Source organism: Bombus fervidus, chromosome 4 (assembly GCF_041682495.2).
Source record: "Bombus fervidus isolate BK054 chromosome 4, iyBomFerv1, whole genome shotgun sequence".
NCBI classification, from domain to species: domain Eukaryota; kingdom Metazoa; phylum Arthropoda; class Insecta; order Hymenoptera; family Apidae; genus Bombus; species Bombus fervidus.
The window spans coordinates 13,564,924-13,584,385 of record NC_091520.1 but is presented as its reverse complement, the minus strand read 5'-3'; the positions used below and the strand labels follow the sequence as shown (position 1 = coordinate 13,584,385).

Below are 19,462 nucleotides of genomic sequence, written 5' to 3'. Positions count from 1 at the left end.
ACCGCAATTTTCCACGTCCTTTCATCAAACCGGGGAAACAATAGTAACCGTGATGAATCGGACGACATATCTTGACGTGCGTGTGATTAATTTCGAAGAACGAAAATGTTGAAGAAAACCAGAGATTTTAGTTATACTGAACTTCGAGTATTTAGGTCGAGATTATTTTCTTTTTGTATTTAACTATGCTTAGATTAATTTGCGCTACTTTAAATAAGTAAATAATTTTGTTCAAACCTTAATTTTTAATATATATCGAAACAAATATCTTTTTATAATTGGTAGAAACATTTTATTTACTCAATGTACATACTTTTCTAAATAACGAACAGTAAGCTGAATAAGCCATCGAGAATTGAAAGTTATATTATTTTTTACATTGACTTTGCAATTCATTGTTATTCGTACCATTTTTTGTGGTAAATGGATTCGTGGAAAGAAATCATCTGTTTCTTAAAAATTGATATCTACGTAATGACATTGAAAAATTTACCAACAATGGAGTTGATCACTTTGGTTTTCAGGATACTCGCATAATGTCTGACCTTACTGTCTGGATAATAATGCAAGTCCCTATACACGTAATTTAGCAGAGATTCGTTTATTGCTCGAGATAAAACGTATCCATGATCGACAAACCATCGATACTCCACAATATGACATGAAACATCACGTCGACAACCATAGCGGTAGCAGGACGACGAGTCAGCGATTTCCATTACGAGCCGGTTAAAGCCATTACTGGGTCGAGGTTCCGGAAGGAAAACACGCACCGGATAAAAATAGAGTAAACGATGGGTAGCGAGGCAAAGGCGGATGGAAAATGAAGGAAGGGATGAAAGAAGGAAACGGGAAGAAACTGGAGTCGATATTCGTTAGGGTGACCTGCAATGAAGCAGCAGCGGAAGAGTCGCTGGTTTTGCTCGCGAACGATGCATCAATCAGTTGAGGAACAACCAAGAGAAATCCATCGAAAAAGATGTGGAAAAAATGAAGGGAAGACACAATGTAGTTGCAACGATACGTAAAAAAGAAAAGAAAAAGGAAAGAATACTCGGAAAAAATCTGATGACAGATCCTTTAGAATGAAAAAAAGTGAGGAATTTTAACATTTATGGAACGAAGTTGAATACAGTGTCGAATTTAAAATATGATTTTAAATGTACATAGTTATTAAAATACGTGAATTAATGATAAATTGATGATAACTAGCACAGAATATTATAACAAGATTAAATTGATTTTTTGAAAATCGATATACATGAACAGATCTGTATGAAAGGCAAGAAGAGAAATGAAACAATAGATTTATGCGTTCTTTGTCTTTCATACATTAAATTTTGCAAAATTATGGATCATATAATTTCATTTATAAAAGTAAAAGAGGACTTTAAATCCTTAAAACCTCTCCAGTGCAAACGTATGTATCACGTAACCATACAACTTCATCTCATTTTGTCTAATGAAATTTCTTCCTGGCTTTTATTCTTAGATTATGGTTTGGCCTAGTTGCCTCTGCGTATATAAATATAATTTTTCTTCTAGACATAAAATGGCTGTTAGCAGTTTTCAGCTACAATTACAGTTACAGCTAGTTGCAGTTAATTTATCATATTTTCGAAATGAGAAGCGTATACATTTGTAAAATACAATATTATTAATCTTTTGCAAGAAAAATTTCATATAGTTTAATTTAATGGTATATAACAGTAAATTTATGTTCAATGTGTAATTTAATATATAATTAACGTTTAATTTAAAATAAAGTACAAACACAGATTAGCCAGAGACATTGACAATCGCTGTATAAATGAAATCTAAAAGAAACTCTTGTTTCCAACGATCAAATCAAATCCATTAATCCATCACAGATAATTGTCAGAACAACATTTATTTAAATACCATTCCATCATTCCATAACACTACAACCATTTAACCGATTACATAGAATTTCAATTTATTTCTAAAGAATCGAAAGTACTTTTATCTCGAACACTGAATCTCTCTACGATCGATAACCGATGTCCTATAAATTTTATGAAAAGATACAAATATCCCTAAAGCAGCCACAAAATAAACTATCAATTGAACAAAAATGAAACGAAGAACAAAAGAACACTGACAAACGTCCACAAGGAAGAAGAAAAGAAAAATCTGCGCTTTCAAATTTTCTATCGATGCATAAAAGTTCGCAATCTATATCAAATAAATATCATAATATTTAATACACGAAACAAATCCCATTTTTTTCGATCCCATTTTTCAGTTATATTCATAAAAGTATGAAACTGCATAAAAATCCGCAATTTATTTATCGTTACCATTGTATAGGGTTCTATCAGAAATATCCAACCGCCATTTCACTACCTTGCCATATTTTCAACAGGTACCAAAGGAAAATCGTTCGAACTAGAAGAAAAAAACAAAGAGAGAAAGCATATATATCTCCCGCAGAGAGACACGAACGAGAAAACCACGGAGAAGAGTAGCATAGAGAGGGTGGAAAGTGGATGGGAGCCGCGTCTGTCCAGGGATGATCCCGGCTGTGTCTATTTATACGGGCCAGGGAACCAGCGCAGCTACCTGTTGGCTGGCTGTGCACAGTGGGTAGCAGGGCGCGTTTCACTTCTCTGTATTGTACGATGCTATACAGTATACTACGGGCGATAGGTAGGCTAGCTGGGCGCAACAGGGAATGCCTGTATAGCTGCGCGCGTATACATTATACACGTATATAGTATACACACGTAGCAGGCGAAAGCGGATCGACGACGGGTAAAGCTAAAACTGGGTCAGCGGCTGGAGGAAAGTAGGTCGACTCAGAACGCCATGATAAAGCTACGTCGCCGGTAGACGCGCGGTGTTCTCTTATGGGGGTGCGTCTCACTCACTGAAAATCCATTGCACTTGCGCACACGTCACTCTCGGTTGATCGACGGCTTATTTTATGTTGAAAAGAGTATTATGAGAAGCTTCGGTGAAATGATGGAATGAAATTTTGAATAAATTATCGGTTATTCGAAACACATTGGAAAATGAATTAGTAATGTGTACTTAGAATTAATGGAGTGCTAGAAATGACAAATTTGTAATTTTCTATAAAAAGACTTTATACTAGGTATGAATTGTTATTAATTTAAATACTTATATAATACAGTCTGAATTATTATTTATTTCAAAAGGTTATATAGTTTAGTCATTTAACATGTTACAGCTTCGCTTTTTCTTTTTTTTCTTTTTTTTTTTTTTTTTTTTTTTTTTTTTGACAAGTTAAGCGTGACATATTAAATGGAATGGATACATCATTTTACAGTTAGAATCTCTACACGCAATTTTCCTGAAACTGCATTTTCAGGAACTATGGCAATTGTTTAAAATTATAGTTACTAATTAATGAATAACGCGAAATAATCAAATGTAATCATTTACATTTCCAGTTAATCCAAGTCAAAGTGAATTTTCCGGTTAATTAAGACTAAAAGCAATCAAGCTCCCAGTTGGTTAAAATTAGAAACAATTTAGATTTCAATTAATCGAAGTCCAGTTTACCAACTTGTACTCAACTTTCCTTAGTAAATCTTCGCGTAACTACCACAGTATTGTACAAAATAATATTCCCTAACTATCCTAACCACTAGTTATTCCTTTTCTAATGATCAAAATGTTCTGAAGCGACCGAAATCGTTTACTTAACGTTGATTTTCTCAGAGACAAATCTTTCCACGGAACACAATTCGCAGGCTTTTTACTAACTGATTTCTGCCCTGGGGTGACATTTTCCCGTATGAGGTTCCATTCTCCTTTACTAAACAAGATCCTTTGGCATGGAAAGTCACAGGAAACAGTTACAGTTTAATATGCTTCTCGTGATTTATTAGTCAAACACTGATCATACGTTTAAAAGTTATACTAAGCTTTAACTACGAGGGCTTTGATCGGTTAAAAGACGTTAAAGTCTTTTGAAATATAAATTATATTTTTAAGTGTGTTTGAAGTACGGCTCGTATAAATCAGAATTTCCATATATTCTAACCTAATTATGCAATTCATGAATTTAACAATTCATTTCAATAATTTGCGGGTCAAAGATTCAGTTCAAAGGAACCTATTAACCCATTTGCTTAAAATCTGGATAAAGGAATTAACTTAAATTGTAAAATCAATTTACAATATACATAATTTAGAACTACCTAATTTACTTGTTTCATTTTATTACAGAACATAGCACAATTCCCTCGTTTCTTCCCCTACGTTCACCCCTGCTGTACCGATAATCGTTTAAAAATCACCCTATATAATCGTGCATATTTAATCAACCGACCAGAGGCTGGTCGATGTTGCAGCACGACGCCTATTTTAAGATTAATTCTCCGCCGATGAAAATACGCGTGAAGGACGCGTCACGGCCTTCCATCGTTCTAATAAAACGCGTCCGGTTCGTTTTTGCCTCGAACGGCTCCTGCACGGATCACCGATGTTTTCTCAACTTCCAACCGCTGTTACGTGAACAGCCGTGAATAATCATCGAAACAATGCACCCTCTCGAGCGAATGACATCCAGGAAAGAGAAAGAAAGAAAAGATGAAAGATGAGGAAAAAAGTTACGATTCTATGGTAGATAACGGGTGGAGAAATCGAATTATTAATTAATTATCGAATTACCGATTTCTATAAATTGAAATTCATCGTTCATACAGAATTTATAAGATGATTAGTAGTTCGCGGATATTAATGAAATTTATATTTTCATGGACAAACTTAAACGAATCGAACCTAACAAAGATTTGTTTCACCTTCTACGTGCTACAACGATTACTTTGCTTTAGACATCGTGTATATATATTTCTGCATATTATGTGCGATAACGATGGCTATATTATCAAGTAATACGCTTCTTGATACGATCCAGATGGAAAATTAAGCGAATATTTTACGTGTTACAGTTTAATGCATTTAAAGTTAATATAATAATGCCGATACTAACTACGCAACTGTATCGATATTAACCTGATGACGTTCGTGCGCTGTTAGGTTGGTGTCAACCTTAAAATTCATCGAGAATGGGCCGAGTAGCTTGGAAGGCGCGTTAGTTGCAAAATCGATACGCATTCACCGGCTGTGTTTCGTTGCGAGTGGGTTTTATGTCTACATACACCCTAACTTTGCGACATTGAATGTAAAAATAGATGTGGGGCGTATATGTAAAATTCTGGCGTGAATATCGTTAGGAGGGAAAAAATCTGAAGATGGATTATTTGGGGGTTGGGAGGTAGAAAAGTTGCGTTGCGGAATAAAGGTCGTAGAAATGAGAAAATACTAGGGTGTCCTTTTGATCTTCAGGGAATAAGTTTATATACAACATGTATAAAGTGTCGGGTATTATTCGAATAAATTCTTTTTTGCATAAAGAATAACAAATCAAAGTTTGTTCTGCTAATAGCAATAATAATTTTATAATACCAAGTAAAATGTTCAATGTAATTTTAATTCCTTATTCATTTATTCGTCGTCTGTTTTACAATTCTATTTATTCTTCTTTTCGAAGCTCGACCCGTTGGAAAAGACCAAGTGGGTGTTAGAAATTAATCAAAATGTTTAACGCAGGATAATTTGGAAAGTGCACATCGAAATGCTCTTTATCGAACTTTCGAATCGCAAAACGAATAATTGAAACTGCTCCGTAAATACGCTCGCACAGAAGTGCAGAATCTTAAATAATTTGATAGGTAAAGTTTTCCGTTCAACGGCGAGGAATTTATTAAGACCGTAAAATGGTTGATGAAAGGGAGCTCATGCGAACAACGAAGCATGGAACTTCAAATTGCGATTTATTATTTATCGTGAAAAGCTTTCGATTTACGATACAATTTCGTATCTTCAATTTATGTTCATCATGATTTCTGCATTTATGTTAAAATAATTCTCTAAGAAGTTGCTAAAGAAAAGGCTCTGATAGAATAAAGCAGAGTTATGAACAAAACAAAGTTTCGAATAATACCAGATTTTTATAGTATTGATATGATATCAGTATTATATATGAATATCAGTAATATTTACATATTTTTGTATCATGTTAATAATAGTCATCTGTCTTTGAATATATTATCAGTCATAAGTATTGCGATACATATATATTCGTTACCTTTATTAGGAAACTATATTAAATTTTATTTTACAAACAAAATAATAAATTCATAATAAAATAAATAGAAAATAAATACAATGGAAGACATTAAAATTTTTCTATCAGCAAATATCCCAATATAATAAGAAAAAGAAAAAACATATATATATATATATATGTTATATTTGCTGATAGAAAAATTATGCATATATATATATGACTGATAATGTATATTAAATTGTTCAGAAAGTTTAGAGCATTTTTTATAACTGTTATGCCCTGTATTAGATCTTGCTAAACTTGAACCAATTTTATTATTATGTAAATGATAAAGACAACTAAAGAGAAGTATTTAAGAATTGGTTAGAAACTTATAATAGGGGCACCAATCTATTTTATTCACTGAATGTAGTATAATCGTACTATATTTATTCTGATCTTCACAAATCTTATTCAATTGCAAAATAGTGTATATTTTAGAGATTCATGAAAGCTATTCGAAGTATAATTCGTTACCAAAAGAGATGAAAACTTTTCAAAGGTGGTTATGTTATAGTCATTCAAAAATACGTACGTGTAAATCATTCATAAATTGTGAATTCTATGAGAACACTTTATTTTGAAATCTTTCACAGATATCGCTATGAACTTTCTGAACAGTGTAATATTACATCTAATTAATTTTGTCAAACAAATCTCTGGTTCGTGAAACTAGAATAATGTTATTTCGTATGACTTACTCTTAGAAGACAACATGGAACAGCAAAGAAATTTCACACAGACACTTGCCGCACTATAATGTGTACTCCACTCATTATTTCCATTGCAAATATACTGAGAAGAAAAGAATATTGCACAAAAGCTTGCTTGAAACGAAGTTCGAATTCAGTCTCGGACGCGTTACTGCGCAGTGCAGTTTCTGGCGTCCCAGTGGTACCAACCTAAAATCGATGGACGAACATGCTAAGGGCGCGTGATTCAAACGTATTAATGTACAAGTTTACCGAAGTATTCAATTACTCGCAGACAATTTTTGCGAACGTATTATTTGTATCATACAAAACGTTTTGAAATTTTATTGACAGTCGACTATTATGATTATATTGATAAAGTTTAAGACAATATATGTAGAAATTACTAAAATATTTAGTACAAGTATATAATAATAATTATACTTCATATATTAAAATATACATAGTAATGTCGCAGAGGTTACAAAAGTATAAAAAAATATAACAATTATATATCATTTTATCTATTATTTATCCATTATATCATCCACTGCAATTGCAAAAAGTATCTTGTAACTTTTACATATATTTTAAGACTCGTTTCAAATTTTTTAAATTTGACAAGTTTCGTTCCAGCTAGTTTCAAGTTCTAAGCTCATATTTCTCTAAATCTTTATATTCTGTATCCACGTCGTAATCTCAGTAGCAATTTCATCTATGTTGATAGGTTTTCAACCAAAAAATTCTAAATTAACATCTACATAAATTTTAACTCGCATAATCCTTTCCAGTAGTGTATATCTTTATTCACTTATATATATACCAATTGTATAACGAAAGATCAACGTTACGAGACCTTCTATCCAACTGAAACAGGCGAAAATCTGCGGTTTAACGAACTTTCGACTCCATGCATCATATAGACATGGTACATTCACGATTCAGCGACTGTCGATTCGCTGAAGTCGTTCGATATTGTATTTAGCCGAGACAACGGACTAGTCTCCAAGTGTTCGAACACGGGGATGAGAGACCGGAAGTAGCGAAGGAGTGGAAGACTCGACAGGTTGGAGAGTTGGCAGAGACTACACAATGCGACTATTGTACGAGCAACTCCATTACAGCAAACATTCTCCTTCGTTGTTACATGGAAACAGAAAATGGAGGCAAGAAAGGAATGAAAAATTCAAGAAAGACTATAAGTGTTACTGTCATGCAAAGAAATTCGCTATAACCCTTGGATGATGCTTAGATACGTGTCGATCTACACGAACTGTTAAATTGTACTATAAGTAAACATTGTATTTCCACGCTAGCTTTAATTCTCGTTTAAAAGTATTTACAAAATAATTTCATCTGAAATGTATCCTTTTTCCTATTAAATATAACTTTCCCCATTTATTTGGCAACTTATCAATTCTTAATGCAAAATAATTAGATATCTTGTTTTGGTAAAAGGACCTTGTTGTAAGGATTTAATTAAATAATAAACTCTAAAAAGTTAGCCAAAGTCCGAATCTTTTATACTCTAATGTTCCAAATGAAATTATAATGCTTAAAAGTTTTGATAATTTCCTAATGATTTCTCAAGTTTGCATAAATTCTGAGATGCGTGTAGAAGCGACAATTTTATAGAAATGAGGAACATGTTCCTCACAAGTAGAAATTATAAAATAGAGAGTGGATCAGGTTTCGAATTATGTAAATCGAATCTATTCGACATTTTTCAACTAACGTATGACGCAAACGATGCCCTCGATACTAAAAGTCGTGCGACACACGCATTTCACGAAACTTGCAAAGTAATCCGATTGTATGGACATCGATGTGAAACGTTGCCGTGGCGTTTCGACGATTACATTCTACGTAGTGGTACTTGACCCTATTGAGAATACTGGAAATTCGGAAATCCTCCCTCGAGATGACTGAAGAACTCCCAAATGAAACTTCTTTTTAATGGTAACGTAGAAATTGTATATTACAGTGTACAATATCGTTAAAATAAAGTTGAAGCTTTGAAATTAAAAGTTGTTAATAAATAATTCAAATAATAATTTCTAAATATTTTTTGAAAATAGTGTAGGAAGGGATAGACAGGGATAACAGAGATTATTTCATTTATTAATGATATAATATTAGCGAATTGATAAATAATAAATGCTAAATTATAAACTATTGTTGTACGAAAGCGACTTCTCTATAATATCACAATTTTAAGTTAAACAGAACAACAAACTTGTAAGTCCACTTGCAGAACTGCTCTTATTTTATTATCAAACTTGTTCCTGTTATACGATTAGAACTTTGTTGATAATATTAGTTCAATTGTCCGAAAGCCGAAAGTTGAGTTGGGAAATTAATCAAGAGTCAGGATTAAAGCTGAGACTCAAAAATTAGGAATAACAACATTGAATAGAAGTACAATAGTTGTATCGTTATTCTTCGATATAGTTTCATTATTTCATTTAACATTTCATGAAGCACATTTCTTTGCAATCCAAGATTTACATATTGTACATTACCTCTAAATATCAAAAGCGAAGTTCAGCATGAAATTTCATTTGAGTTTTCAAATCCAATACACGAAATATTCAACACGACTTTTCTGAAAATAACAAACGCACGTTCAAACAAAAAAGAAACCCTTTAAAGAAGCCAGAAGGGTGCAAATGTAGGAGATTATTAATGTAAACATTTTATATTTAGTAAAGCCTCTGTTTTCGTGATGGCTGTTCAAGCAGTGACCTCCCTTTCTTCAAATTCCTGTAATATACGTATCAAAAAATCGACGTGTCATCCTCACTTATGTTCTTTGGAGGATTTTGAAAAATAAATAGAAGGTATCGTAGCATCGTATGATCGATCGTCACCAAGATCTCACGGGGATAGTATTCCCATAAGTAAGTTCAATTTTTCCAGGCTTATAATAGCCGGCATCGGTCACAATTTACAAGAATCCCAATGCGAAGGAAAAGAATCTCTCTATATGCGATCTACGCTGCGATCGAATTTAGAAATGGAAGAATTCTGTGAAATATTTCGTGGAAATTTCGATAAAAGGCTTGTGGATAAAGAAAGAAGAAACGTTAATGTCTTACTTATGACAGAAATCGTATTCATTGTACTTTGTGTAAAATACACACGCTTATCAGAAAGAATTCGAAACAAGAACTTTTCAATTAAATTTGATAGAATCGAAACTGTGCTAAATTTTTTAATTAATATTTTAGATATAAACGAACAATGGAACATTGCTAATGGCCGTCGATGTTGAAGCAACGTTGAAACCAACTTAAAAAAAAAAGACAGGAGAAAAGAGAAATAGATCCTAACCAATTGTTTTATTTTACATTTTACAAATCAAACTCTACCTGGCCCAAGCTATCTAAGTGATAACACATATATTCAAAAATTTAAAAACGTGTATATATAGAACGAGTTCTATATTTCACGATCTATGTCACAAAATTTCCAATTATAAATTATAGTCTATCAAGCAAATATAGAACGTAACAAATTTCCAAGTAAAGTCCAACCGGTTAATTAGCTCCCACGCGGCCACCATTCGCTCCGCTCTATAACAAACTCGATTGAATCGAATGTGGCTGGCCCCGTGACAAACTGTTTCGTGGCCAGCCACGGAGTCATGCGGAAAATTTTCGCGAGGAAGCCGTCAAAGCGTCCCAGCCAATTCGATACACCGATTAGAACGCAAATTCATTTCCGTGGCGCGTTATCGAAAACCGATATTTCCTTCTCTTTATGCGGCGACGCTGTGGATTCTTTGCCGATGCGATCTACTCTAAGCCAACGACGTCTCTCCACTACGTTACGTGAAGTTTATAGACAACATCTATTTCCATGGAATTTCTTCGTTCCATTTTCGTACAGAGAAAAGGAGAGCAATTATTTGTAGAACGATGTTGTCCCAATTTTAATCAAGTTTCAGTACGAAAATGCGAGAAAGATTTTAACACATTCGATGCTACTAAAGTAGGAGAAGCTGATACAGAACTGTACAGCGGAGTAAAATTATGTACATTATGTTTATCTCCGACCAATTAAAGAAAATCAATCGTCATTTGGCAATCACTTCAGAAGAAAATTATAAAACGTGTACGCTACAGTGAATTATTATGTTCGATGGTTTTCAAAATTATAGTGTATTATAATGTTTTGATGATCAGTAGATAAATTACCGTATTAATACTGTTATGAACAATATAAAGAAATTATTTACAAGATGCTTGCTATGCGAAGGTAAAAGGATTCTAATATCTTTAGTAAACTCGCAACTTATCAAAAATCTGAAATACCTCACGAAATATTGATCCTTTCAATAATGTAATATCCAAACACTGTTTTACGCAGAATACTTGGAAGAATTAATCAACGTGCAAAAGATACGCAATTTCACGTTTAAGAAAAGAGGTATTTTTAATTTGCAGATACACATCGTTGTAATTGCGAAGTTAGGGATGAGATCATTCAATTTTTTTCAATTCGATTTTTAATCAAACACAATTGCAAATTATATTTATTAATTTATACTTATTTGATATTTTGTTCTTCAAAACTTGTTCAGAAATAATAATAGAAAGTGTTGCGAGCGTGAAGTAATTATATAGGAAGCATTCGCGCTACAGGCTATTAATCCTAATTTTCAGAAGACATTAATCGTAAATAAAGGCGAACACCCTTTTCTCGCGTGCACCACTTCATTGCAGATCGAAACAATTCCCTTGTTAACCTGTATCTGATTTGCGTGCATTTCCATATAAGTGCATAATTTTGTTCGGTTGAATTGGAGTCAGTTGGAGAAGAATACTGGCGTGAATATGCATTACTTCTAATCATATAAATTTGTAGAAAGCCCGTTACCAAATTTTACTCGTGTATTTATAATTTTATTTAGAGGTTTCCATAAATCACAGATAATTAAAATGTAGGATAAATGAAAAATTGTAGATAGATGATCATAAATAACAATGTATACTGCATTGAAGACTAATTAATAGAAATTTAGATTAAATCGATTTGGTTTTTTTCTTCCAAAAAAAAAAAAAAAAAAATCAGCACCGCTTGACAGAAATTTTCGGGCAACTTGATACGTTAATATCTGATTCAACGCATTTAATATGAAAGTTTCGGTAAAAATCTGAAATCGAAGCTCAGAAGTTAATTAGAAAAGTAGTCTAGCCTGTTTCAATAATTATTCAGCGAAAGTTTTATCAGTAATGCAATATATAATACATGTAACTCGAAGCGGGTTACGCGAAAGTATATTCAAAAATACATTATGAGCAGCCAAGTTGCAAATATGGGACATCTATCAGATTACATCCTTTAATTTCCTGTCGTGTACATTGTGTTTCGCTCAGTTAGGCATTAACTTGGCGCGCAAACATTTGTGTTACAAATTTAAATAGTAATTAATCGGAGTGGTTTTTATTTGAAGAAAAATAAATCTGGCTGAAATTTATTTAGAATATAAATTTAAACGTACAGATAAAATCGATTCAGTGACTGGATTTCAAATAAACTTCATATAAAAATTCTTAGATTTCGTCATAAAAAAAAAATGTCAAAAAATGACTAAAATTCCGTTTATTACTTATGCGTAGTTCATTTGTTTCGTAATTTAACTTCATTGTTGAAAACCAATATCAAACAAGAAAACGCACTCTTTCTCACTAAAAAAATTATAGATAAATTAAATAAGCGCTCAAAGAAACAAATATCAAACAGTTCACAGTTGCAGTCCTGTGTAAAATTAATTTCAAAAGGTCATAACCATAAAGAACATAGACACAAAAGCACATAAAATGGACAATTTCATTGAGGAAATTTGCAACAACGCGTATATCTTTCGCTATCTCTTCGCAATAGATCGTTACAAAAATAATTTCACAGAAATCAGACTCGTTATATCAACTTCACAGAGGAAACATTTCTCGTTAACTTCTTTGGTACCATAAAATCCGGAGAAATGGCAATGTCATGAAATTTCATCGTAAATATCAAAGGACCGGAGTGAAAAAGCTACAAAGAACGGACGAATTCAGCGAAAATTCATTACTCGGGGCCATAATCTTGTACAGAAGCGTAAGTCTTCCGATATCGGAGCAGAAGTTCCAGTGAATCCTGGTCTTTGTCGAGAAAGAGTGCTCTCGCGTGTTCGTTGATTGGCGTATCGGTAAAAAATCGGTTCCAATCGCCTTTTTCCGTTTCATCGATGAGATTTCCTCTTTCACAGGAAGCTAGTGCGCGATCGAACAACGTCCGCGATCTCGATGGTCCTCGGGGATATTATTAGCAGATTTTATTAGCCACCGATGGCAACAAACTGCTGATTGCCTTTACTGACGACGATCCATTGACGTACAAGGCGGTTTTGATTCTGATAATTTAACAAAGAAAATTTTTCCATTGGTATCAAACGAAGAATTTACCGATATAAAAGAAAATTGATATTAAAAATTTGTATTATCTTCTCGTAGAAGGCAGATATCATTTTGTATCTTTTAAATAGCACGTTGTATTTTTCTTGTCGTATTCTGAATAACGCGCTATTTAAAAAACATATAGAACGACTCTTGTTTCTTACGAAAAAATAATACTTCGCAGAATTAATTCGTTTTTACATCGGAAAATTTTTCATTTGACACGATATTTTCAATGGGCTCGTTGGGAAAATCTTTTATTCAAACTGCCTCGTATAATATTGTGCTCCACGATAAATTTCCAGGACGAAATTAATATCGCAATCGTGGAATCGTAAAATTGACGAATTTAATTATTTGTAGCAATTATTTGCAGAAATGAACATTTTTATTCGTAGAATTATTTGGAAAGCTAATTATTAAAAATGCAGATTATACGGGGAATGGAGATTTTAGAGACGAATAATTTTTACAAGTCGAAAGTCATCTGGATGAATAAATTACATGCCGAGTTGGTAATTCGAATTTTATTCATGAAAAAATTGTGCTACGATGCGCAGATCTGAATTCGTTATAGCAACCTGCAACGTTTGGATGATTCTAATCTAAAAGTAATCTTTAATCATACGCCGTATGAATTTAAGTAATTAAGTTCTACTTTAAATAATTAGAAATATAATATTCCTTCCAATGTCATAATAAATGTAAATCGCGTGTCCAATTACAATGCAATTTATCCCGTACCTTTAATCAACGTCACAGATAATCTTATAAGAGATATGTCTTATTCCATCCTTCTGACAAATCAGTGAAAATACTCGTTTCTTCGATGGATCATTTTACCATCACATCCATAACCTTACGTACCGAGTGCTCGAGCAAAGAACCCCGTGGACATGTTTTCTTTCTCTCAACAGGTGGTAGTCGATTGGAAAGAAACAGAAACAACGTCAGGATTCTCCGGAGATTGAGACAGTAACTGTAGCTTATCGATAGTGCGACGATATATCAACCGATGATAAGTTTGATCACGATGAACGAATCAGATATAGGAATTATAGACTTTTAACGTTCGCGAAACTTTATCTTCATTAATGGAAAAGAAAAGAGAGGACAATTAGGAGAAAACTTCGTTTTGACGAAGAAAGAAAAAATCAGTGGAATTCTTTCTGATTTCAAATTTTTCAAATTGTCAAGGCGTTGGCAAGCGTTAATTTTAAACCGGCTTCGTCACGCGGACGCGATTTCTCTATTTCTGGGTTTTAGTTTTTTATACGCATTTTTAATATATTTCGTTTTAGATTTTTTCGTAGGCAGAAGAACTGATTTTCTAAGATTAACGAAGAATCCGCAGCTTCTCCTACACCTAAAAAGCAACTGATGAGCAGCATTATGAGCTCGTGAAGAGTTCGGGCTTTAGCTGATGCGAGAAAGCGATGGATATTGTTTTGGATTTTCCCTAACTTGGATGGCGTGTACGTCGCTCCGATACCTCGAAATAGACTTTGCCAATATTCAAGAAATCAATTAATTCGTTGTTGTTAATCACCAACCAGAAATAGGGTTTTGTGTATCTTGTGCATCAATTAGTGCCAACGGAATGTTACAATGTTTCGTATAACACGCATAATACAAGTATTCATAAAAGGTATCTACGAGTGTACGAATATTTTCGTGAATCTATTTGTGCGTGACATATAATCGATCGCACGTTTACGATAAAAGAAAAAGAAGTTGGAGGATGAAATTTTCACTTGGCGCACTCCGTGTAGAAATCTATTTACAAACAGTTAAACTACCTTACGTCCACCTACGTCAGGAAAGGACAATCTCAGAGATAAATGTATTTCCGGGCTGTTTAAACAGAAGCTGTTTCCGTTTCTCCTGAAGAAAACAACGGTGAGATGCAAGTAGTTTAATCAATAAATACGGAGGCGGAATGAAGTGGAACAGTTCGAAACGCAGGGAACGAGCCCTGAGGATGTGATTATACATCCGGCCAGACGTGTCGTTGCTACGCGTGATAAGCCCGATGAATAAACGTCTGATCTTAATTATAATGAGCTGGAAATTTTGGCGGCCGATAACGTTCGTCGTATCGCAGCGGCTAATCAGAAATTCAGAGATTGAATCACCTCTGAAACCGGATGAAGAAAACGCTGACGACGCTTATTATATACCGAGTGATACCGTTAGAGAATCGCGAAACGGATTTGCATGGTGACCGCTGCGCTGCGTCGTTATCTTTACATCTACGATCGTAGAATGTCGCGTTCATAACTGAGATCGATTTGGTCTATGGTTAAGTTAGATTAGGTTCAGCTTGCGTTCGATCTAAATTGGAAGTAACGAAATGGAACATCGTTTGTAAATATTTACGTTTAATTAGTTACATTACGTTAGTTTTCGTGGAAGTTGGAGGGGAGAGATGGTAATGGAATGGATTTTGTTTACAGAAATAATAAGTAAATAAGTATAGTAGTAGAAATGGAGAATTAATAGATCAAGCAAAGGATATGCTAATTGTTTGTTGTTATGCTAATTGTTGCCATGTATACGGAGTATTAGAAATATGATTGGCAAGTAACATGTCATTTGATTAAGCGTACATTTTAGTGACGTAGAAATAAGAATCGAAGCATCACTGATACATCTTTAAATTCTCATTCTAACACTAATTAATTTAATAAACGAAAATAGTAAGAATGATTTGTTGCAAAGTTTAAAAAAAAACCCAAAAGTTCTAAAGCTAAATTTCTTACAATTCTCGATTCTTACATGGAAAACGTGCAAAATAAAAAAATAAATCCTCAAAATTTGAAATATTCTATAGATGAACTGATTCCTATTAATCGCAGAAGCGAAGAACTGAAAGCTGAATGAAGATCGCACTCTTTTCTTGAAAGGTGGAAGAACAAAAATTTTGGTTGAACAAATGTGATCAAATCGTGGACAAACGAATGGCATTTTTTTTTTTTTCTTTGTAAAAATTCGCATTAGGGGTGCCATTTTCAGCCGAGTAGAATCGAAACGTGTGAAAGATATGAGACTACATAAAAATAGTAACACATAATCGATGGCTTGTGCCCATAAATATGGTTCTCGTGTAAAACGGTGTTTTCTTAACTTCCAGCAAAGTTTCCCCTGAACTTAAACTCTTCTACGAAATTTTCCTGCATTTTATAAGGCACTCCTTACCAAGTTAAGTGCCCTTAATGGATACAATAGTAAGCACTTTAAAATCCAACAATTTTTTAGCACATCACGTTTCCGTTGCGACCTCTCCATCCAGTAAAAAGAAAATTGAATTTCTCGTGCTACAATTAATTTTCAGATTGAAGAACAACAGTAAAACGCACGTCAAACAACGTGTAAAAATTTAATCGAATAGTAATTAGTACGAAACAGTCGAGACAAAGTAATTTCGATGTTAGTTGGCGTGCAATTAAGTAGGTTGCTTAAAAATTTAATTAAACGAGACACTTCGACTAACTATAAATTAAACACGCTGCCTCATTCACTTTGTTAAAGCCAAGCCTGGATAATTACACAAAATCCTTCCCTTTCGCGCGACTTTCGTTGCAATTAACCCAGGTGAAACAAATCTTGGTTGTGGAGTACAAGTATTTTTCTCACACAGTTTTTAATCGCCTTCGTGCGTGGAATACACCGAACGCTGAAGAAATAAAAGTGGAAAAATCCAAAGGTGAATTTATAGTAATCAAAAACTGAACAAAGGCTAACCCTTAACTATATAACATTTATCGCTGAGGCAAGGCTGAAGTTTCGTTTTATTAATAACAATCAAACGAGGAATTCCAGTGAGCAAAGATATCATAGAGGTGTAGGTCAAGATTCAAATGGTTTATGATTCGTGTTACGTTTTTATGGTTTAAAAAATATTATAAATTTTGTATAATAATTAATTGAGAATGTCGTTTCGTGAAAAATAATATTGGACGACTTTAACATTTTTAAAAATGTTATAATCGATTTTAAAACGCACATTTGTTCGTTATTAGTATTTTATACTTTTCGTGACGAGTACTATGAAACCTTAAATTCTTCTATCTTTTAATTCTGTATATTTTATAAAAAATATGAAAAAGTCTCAAGAAAAACTCATCACAGAATATGAATACCAAAAGTGTAGAAAAGATGTAATTTACATTCGAGACCTAGAAAGAGTTTAATTTTCACAAAGCTCGTGTGCAGATGTTGAGTTACGCAATACAGGTGCAAGATTAAAATGTATGGCATTTCCTCTTTGATTAGAACTAACAAATATGTAGAAGAATAGAAGTAACATGGAAACTTATTTTCAGGGTATTCATTCTTCTCATAAGTTCGAAGTTAAATAGCCTATTACGAAAGTTTCTTTCATTACAAGAGAATTTTTACTATATCCATGAGAAGTAACATAAGAGAAACTAAATTTCAAATTATATCACATTTTCCTGGAATTTTAATAAGAATTTAACTACTGTGAAAATATTTCTGTAACTTAATAAGCTTAAATTAATTAGCTACAATGTATATTTCATTGAACACACTGCAGTTGAAAACAAATAAAATAAATTGTTATATACATTATTCGATGTTTCAATTGTAAAGTTCCGGCCAATGGAAAGTATGAAATTAATAGAATTTAATATACCACGAATTTCACGAAATCTTTAATCGTTATTACATATTCTGTGATAGAATATTAATCGTATAAGAAAACACAACATTCCATTTAATTGCTTTATATTACGTGAAACGCGCATCTGTGAAAATTCATATTCACGTGCAGAATATGAGATTTACAAAATTTTTAAACCTTTCATACAAAATTCAAAACTGAATCTGCACATTCTAACAAAATGTCGCGTTTATATTGAAAGAGAAAAAGAGAAAAAGAGGAAAAGTTCAGGGAAAAAGTTCCTACCTTTCAAAAGTGGGAACCGTTTCAAAACTGTATCGTGTTGATAGTTTCGAATTTAATCGATCGGGTGATATCGCGTTTCCCAACCGCGGTATCAACGTTCTTGCCGGTAAAAGCATCTCGTGTTCTCTCTTACTAATTGAATCTGCCGCGTTTTCCTCGATAAAACACGCGTCTGTCCCATCTCACGAAACATCGCCACGTGTACGCTCCCGAATTCTCAAATTTCGACAGTGAACAAAAGAGAAAAAAAAAATTGGAAGGTTTCGAACATGAAATAGAAGTAAACTGAAAGTGGAATGAAAATTTATCGTAATTTCTTATATCTATCGTACTACAGATACAGTTGCAAAATAAAACGCAACGCAGATTGCTTGAAACTATGCTTGAGAATGTGTGAAAAGAATTTATATGGTTTTTTTTAAATTTACAATTTAAGTTTTTAGATCTTACAAATATATATTTAAGATTTTTATACTTATTTTTGCATATAATTTTGTATATGTAATTTTTTTGTTAAACAACTGATTTGCTACATATATCAGTTGTTAATGTAATATTGAAAGTATCGTCCAAATTCAAGATGAAAAAAGAATTATGAAAATGCATGAAATAAGAAAACATAAGTAAAATTTGTTCGCATTTTAATACCATCTTTTTGCAAACATTAGATAATAGAATATTAAGGGGACAAAAATAGGATAATGGACAAAATTATCACCTAATCACCTATATGCATATATTCTACGAATGAAACAGATGACCCTAAATTATCAGAGTTAATCGACGAACAGATCTAGATATCAATTAACTCCAATTAGTTGAATTAGCATTGAAGACTAATTAAGGACCACTGGAACAAGTTATTCCGCGTCGCGTTATTAATTAAATCACGTCACGTGGAACGAATGTTTTGCTACTAGAAAATGAAATTGCTTGATCGGTTCGCAATCAATTGGATTCGATAAATTGAATAAACAAATAGTTGTATTTGTAGAAGCCTGGAATAGATTTGTTGGTGATATAATTATATTATTTTTCTGATATAAACAAACAGTATTAGCGTAGAGAAAAATAACATTAGAATAAAATTGGAATGAAAAGAGTATGGTATCGTAAAATTGAATTAATTACCTATAGAATCTAAGAATTATAGACAAATATTGATATAATCTTCTTTATAACAAAGAATCGAAAACATTAAATAGAAATTCAAATCTCGACTTCAAAATACGCT

General features: G+C 32.9%; 1 protein-coding gene across 11 annotated transcripts in view; it reads right to left on the bottom strand.

Moving 5' to 3' along the window:
• The window catches only part of Rsh (Rap GTPase activating protein radish), a 156,891-nt gene that overhangs the window by 127,395 nt on the left and 10,034 nt on the right, over positions 1-19,462 (bottom strand). For 2 of the 11 annotated variants that reach the window (XM_072002018.1, XM_072002020.1), the window contains exon 1: positions 6,865-7,034. The exons of the other annotated variants lie outside the window; for them this stretch is intronic. The gene's annotated coding sequence lies outside the window, so the exon portion shown is untranslated. Of the gene's footprint in view, positions 1-6,864; positions 7,035-19,462 lie in introns of those variants that run through there. 11 annotated transcript variants of the gene reach the window in all.